The sequence below is a fragment of the Tiliqua scincoides genome, chromosome 13 (assembly GCF_035046505.1).
Source record: "Tiliqua scincoides isolate rTilSci1 chromosome 13, rTilSci1.hap2, whole genome shotgun sequence".
NCBI lineage: Eukaryota > Metazoa > Chordata > Lepidosauria > Squamata > Scincidae > Tiliqua > Tiliqua scincoides.
The window spans coordinates 9,614,424-9,620,423 of NC_089833.1; the positions used below are offsets into that span (position 1 = coordinate 9,614,424).

Sequence of the window (6,000 nt, forward strand, 5' to 3'; positions counted from 1 at the left end):
TGTGCAGGTGGCTCATGCAAGCGGCCAAAGCCAAGGTCAACAAGGTTGATTGTACCCAGTCAATCCCTGATGCAGCAAGGGTCAATTGCTGCTGCTGTACCCCACCACTGTCCAGTAAGCCACGGCCCCTAGGGACACTTATTGGGCAATTGTGGGGAAACAGAGATAGCAGCAGACCAAATCCCTCTTCTCCCTACTTTCATTTTACAATATCCGGATGTCCCCATATATGCTAAGAGGCACTTTTTCAAGTGGGTGCTCCTTTTTTTAGCAAGGGGAAAGTAACTGGCCCACCTCACCCCAGCAGTGTCTGTTCTAGTGGCTGTCTGCTGGTGTTGTTTTGCATCTTTTAGATTGTGAGCCCCTTTGGGACAGGGAGCCATTAGTTATTTGATTTTTCTCTGTAAACCGCTTTGTGAACTTTTAGTTGAAAAGCGGTATATAACTACTGTTAATAATAATAATAATAATAATAATAATAATAATAATAATAATAATAATAATAGTCCAATCTCCTGATGCTACTTTGGGTGGTTAGGGAATTCAGGAGTTGAAAAACGGCGTTGGGGAAGAATGTGGGCAAATATGCGACTACTGTTTCCCACCACTAAGTCCAGCAAGCAAGAGAGGACTCAGGGTCCAATGGGGAGAGGGCTGACTAGGCTGCTTTTGGGAGCAGACAGCAGCAAGAAACACAAGTTCTCTTTCATTGCTGGACATCTTTGTTCCAGGCACTTTGGGAGGGATGTTGCATATGCACATACTTTCAAAAGCACTGGCTATAGATGTAATTGGGGGAGCCTTTGCAGGGCTTTCACCTCAAGGACCCCCAAACCCTATAGCTGTCACTAGTAGACAGCGCACAGAGGACAGTACTGTGGTTATCATGCCTACCGGTGCAACAGGGCTTAAGTCAAGTCTTGACTTAGTTCCAGAATTGATATTTAATGCCAACGCTAAAGTCTGAAACATGTGCAGAATATTATAAAGCCTCTGACAAACTACAGAGTGCCTTTCTTTCATTACTGAAATTTCTTCCTCCAGCCACCCATCAAGGATCCAAAGAACAGGTTTCCGGAACATAAAACTGCAACTTCAAGGAAGGTCTTGACCAATGAGCACCTCTCATTTGAGACATTTAAGTGCTCTTTTGGGTATTTTATTATGTATGTAGACAGGAAAGTTGCTAGTGTTTTCAGTCACTTTGGAGCCATTCATTTTTAAAAATATACGACACAATTTGTAAGTCATAATATTAAACTTTGAAGTATATTTTGAATATTATAGCATTACAGAAAATGGAAAATCATTGGCTGGCTTTTCCTAAAGGAAACTCACACAAATGTTCTTGTTTTAGGAAATCATCTAACTGGAGATTGAAAAATAATGCAGAATGTGGCCTTTATTTTGTGAGAGGCTTATTTGGGTTTCACAGTTTAGTCAAGCCCTATGGAACAGCACAACTGCAGCCTCCCAGTCCCCAACACACACAGACAGTTATTGGCATTATGCCCAGATTTAACCTGACTTTCAAAATACTCTGATAAACGGCTTGTTAGATGTCCAAATATAAATATATCCGAAGACACTGACTCCACATTCATTTGTGGAAACAGGATTATAAACACAAACACTAAGATACAAATTACTTGCTTTTGAACATGCTTTCTCTGTACGGGCACAACTTTCAATAGAATGTACAACTGTTCTATATTTTTAAAGTTTATCAAATCTTAGAAATTTGCCACTCCTTCCCTCCGGATACATTTCACAGGACCAGGATTTGCTCTGGTCCAATCCTATAAAAGACTGAGCCAGTCCCAGAGGCAGTCTCCTAAGAGGGAAGGAGCCCCCTTCAGGGGACGGCCCATTGATGAAACTGATAGAGAAGCCTGCCTCAGGTGGCAGATTGGCGGTGGGGGGGGGCTCATTGCCTTCATCCATCATTCCTCCTCTCCCCCGGAATTGAAAAGGAAGACGGGAACATAGCAGATGAGGAAACAAGGAGGGGGGAGAGTGGAAGACTAGAATGTGTCTGACACACTAGCTCACCACTCTCCACTCCTCCACATTTTGTCTTCCGCTATTTCCTGCCCTTTCCAAAATGCCCTCAAGATACTACCAGGGAGTCTGACAAATCCCTGCTTCTCCTTTGGAATACTGACTCAGGCATTGAACACAACACTTCCTAGGTGCATCACCAGCAAGTTTCAATCCACACTTTTCTGTGGTATTCCAGGCAGTTGTGGACACTGAGGTAGCAGACACAATTACAGAAAGCTGCAGTGTGAGCGTGGTTGAGCACACATTAGAACCTGTCTGAGCACCTCTCTCTGGGGACAAAGGTGGCAGAAATTATTGCCAGGAGGCTGGTAAAAGTGTTTCCATCTCAGCAGACCTTAGGAGGACGAGGCTTTGTTGACTAACAAGGTGGGGAATATTCTATGCAACCTGCTAGTCAAACTGCTATATGTTGCTCTGCTGCTGCAGATTTGTACATACACACATTAGTGGTTTAAATTCACATTGCTTGTAGCAGGCTGACTACCACGAGAGCTCTGTGAAGCCATTGCGGTGAGGTGTGAAGTTCAAAAATAAATTTCAAAGAACTGCAAGTAGCCATAGTGGCCCAATATAAAAGAAATTTTAAAAAAGTTACAATAGCATAAGGCTCATATTAGCACCAACTAAATGATTAACAGTTCCTAATAACAAAAATATTATGCTGTTTCTAAGTGAATACAGTATTTTTACCCTGGCGATACAAACCATTCCAGATTTTACAATGGTAAGGAATTGTTAAAAGGAGTTTAAATGATATTGCGTAACAACCAAGTTATTTTTGGCAATCCCTTGGGTTTCTGAGAGCTATCATACTTCAACTGATTGGGAAGAAGGAGAGAGGAAGAGACACTTGGACAAGGGCCAGAAGCCTGGTCCAATAGTACAAGCACACATTCTATTTAGCGGTGGCCTCGGTACTAACATCAAAGTATAAATACACTTTTAATTGAGCTATTAAAATTATGTTTGTGGGTGATGCTGTTTGTTGCCTGACACACTATTAAAACTGTATAAAACCAGAAACATTTATCTAAGAGAAACACACACACACACACACACACACACACACACACACACACACACACACACACACAACTTCATCAAACAACTATGAAAGCTTCCCAACTAGCCTTTCAAGTTCTAACCAAAAGGAACAGTTCTGCAGCTAGTGGTCTCAGGTTAAATGCCAATTTGTGCGTTTCATTTCTTTCCCATCCTTCTCAATAACTTGAATTCCAGACTGGCATGGGTGCTTAGGTAGGGGAAGTATCCAGTGTGTTGGTGTTTTATTTTCAGTTTGCCTCTTAACCTCTGTGCCAATCCTTCCTCCAATATGAACCCTCCTTTGTCATTTCATGCTTTATTTTCGCCTTTTATGTTCGTGTCCATCCTTTTAGTGAAAGAGAACACTTTTTACTCTAACTATTTTAATTAGCCGAGGCTCAGTTCACTCTAAAGGGAGACAGCTGCCTCACCTCCCCAGATCTCTGGCCTTCTTTACTGTCCAGATTTTAAGGAAACACCCAGGAGCTTGGGGGCTCTCCACCCAAGGGAGCATCATTCCGCCTGGTTATTTCACATCCTGGGTTGTGGCAGCAAAAACTACTGTTCCAGTTTAAACACAGTTTCAGGATAAGAAGGGCTGGAAGTGAGTGCCACCTGCCAGGGACATTAAACTACTTCCTTTAGCCTAATTACTAAAACCACATTTATAAATATTTGCTTTTGGGGAAGAATTGGTTATAAGAAAAGTAGATCTTATGCTTCTCTTAATACTTTTCTTAATGTATTTGCATAATTTCAGAACATTAAGAGAACCTCTTGCTCATATCACCCTTTTGTAAACAGAATGATAGTGTGAAATAAAACATACTCATTTTTCTTTATATAAATTCAAGTCACCACTACCTTGATCTTAAAAGCAATTGTTTAGAAGCAATCAAAAACTTCACTTTTTCATGCATTTCAGAACAATTTACTTCAGTGTCCTTCTGCTTAAAGCAAAAGCACAAATTTCACCACCTTTACAAAACAGTTTTTCCTCATTTACAGGCAATTCATAAATGGGTCAATTCATAAATTACATCTGTAGCACATTAGCCACTGAAAACTGCGTGTGTGCCATTCTTTGTGGGAAGAAGTTGTGGGACCTATGGCTCCCCTCATTGCAGCAATGTTAACAATGCTACTATCCATGTTGGCATACTTCAGTCTCGGAAGACTATGGTATCGCGCTCTGAATGGTGGTTAGTGTCCTCTCCAGTGCACGAAGCCTGGGTAAAGTAGATATGGAGGATAGACTGTTCCCATTCAGCAAATCCCCCCTCTCCACGACGCTGAAATGGTCCAATGGAAAGGCAGAAGCCAATATGGCTGGTTCCAGCGGCGTCACAGGAGTCGCCAGAACGTGACTGTGTTCAGCCATGAACTGCCTCAGGGACTCCGGCTCCGGATTTTGCCTCCAGGTTGACTACTGAAGCCTTTTCCATAACTGGATATGGCCACAAGGCAGTGGAGGTTTGGGATCAGAGTTTTCCTTCTCTCAGATGAGCTGCCTTCCCAGGCTGACGAGTCCCATCTACCTGGTGGCTGTTTAGTCACCTCTTACAACAAGTACAGCCAAACTGAGGGCCTATTCTTATCCCCCAGTCCCCAGGGGTGAACAATGCTACTACAACCTCACAAAAAGAGAGTCTTCCCTCTCTCTTAAGACAACTCACCCCCCATGTGGAACAGTGAACAAATGGCTCTGTCTTTGGTAGATATTATTCCACACCAAATCCTAAGACTAAGATCAAGAGTGTGATTTCAGGAAGTTAGGATCCTTAAAAGAAAAATTCAATGTGGTCACATGGTCACTTAAGAATTTATGTCAACCTTTCACTTGGGTAAAACTTTTTCCCAAAGATAAGATTGCCAGAAGAGTGTGATACTACTACTATACTTGAAAATATAACCATAGAACAGGTCAAGTACACTGGCATGCATCTAAAGATCAGATATGTGAGTGTAATGCATGCATGGAAGGGGCGGGGCTGTCAGTCTCCCCACCACTTCACAACCCCTTGTGACACATATCCTCCAGAAAAGCTGCTCTGGTGGGCCTCCCAACCCTTCAGAGCTGTTTTTAGGGAGGCTCATAGGTGGCAGGTTTGGTGGATACACCTACCCTTCCTTGCAAGCATCTTCTCCTCACTCAAAGAGTTCTCAAGATAACAACATAAACCAGCTACAATTAGGTTTGCCAGTTGTAGCATGTGATAGTTCCTACAAATGGCCCCTTTTAACTTTTTCCACAGGATTTGACAAACAGTATAAGACACTCTGATATTTAAATTCACTTACCTCTAACCACTGAAAACTGTGTCCCTTGTAGTTTGTTTCAATACATTCACTGTGAATCTGGAAAAAAAAATAAAATAAATCTCTGAAGTTACCTCGTATCATATATTTATTATATAAAGACATATTCCTAGATCCTGATCAAGAAAGGGCACAATCCTAACCCCTTATGTCAGTGCTTTCCAGTTCTGACATAAGGGCAATGTAGTTCTGAGGAAAGGGAACAAACATTCCCTTACTTTGAGGAGGCCTCTGTGAGTGACACCCAACTGCAGGATGCAGCACAGGTCCCATTGGCACCGCTATGCCAGTGCTGGAAAGCACTGACATAAGGGGTTAGGATTGCGCCCAAAGATGCCTTGTGTAGCTGGAGTGGATCCAGTTTCCTTTTTACAAACACAATGAAAAGATAAAACTGAAGGGACACAGCATTCATTTACAAACATTTGCACAACATATCATACAGCTAAACATTCAAATGCTTGAAATGAATATTCTGTTAACTGTACCGGACACTGCTATTAGCATTTACGTTTTGCTCCTGCTTTGCTATTTCTATGCAGAATTGAACCTAGAACATGCAATCCCTTCAGT

General features: G+C 42.1%; 1 protein-coding gene across 2 annotated transcripts in view; it reads right to left on the reverse strand.

The window, feature by feature from the left end:
* MRTFB (myocardin related transcription factor B) overlaps positions 1 to 5,467 on the reverse strand; it is a 92,507-nt gene extending 87,040 nt beyond the window's left edge. For both annotated transcript variants that reach the window (XM_066640426.1, XM_066640425.1), the window contains exon 1: positions 5,410 to 5,467. The gene's annotated coding sequence lies outside the window, so the exon portion shown is untranslated. The remainder of the gene's footprint in view (positions 1 to 5,409) is intronic.
* Between the last annotated feature and the right edge of the window lie 533 nt (positions 5,468 to 6,000).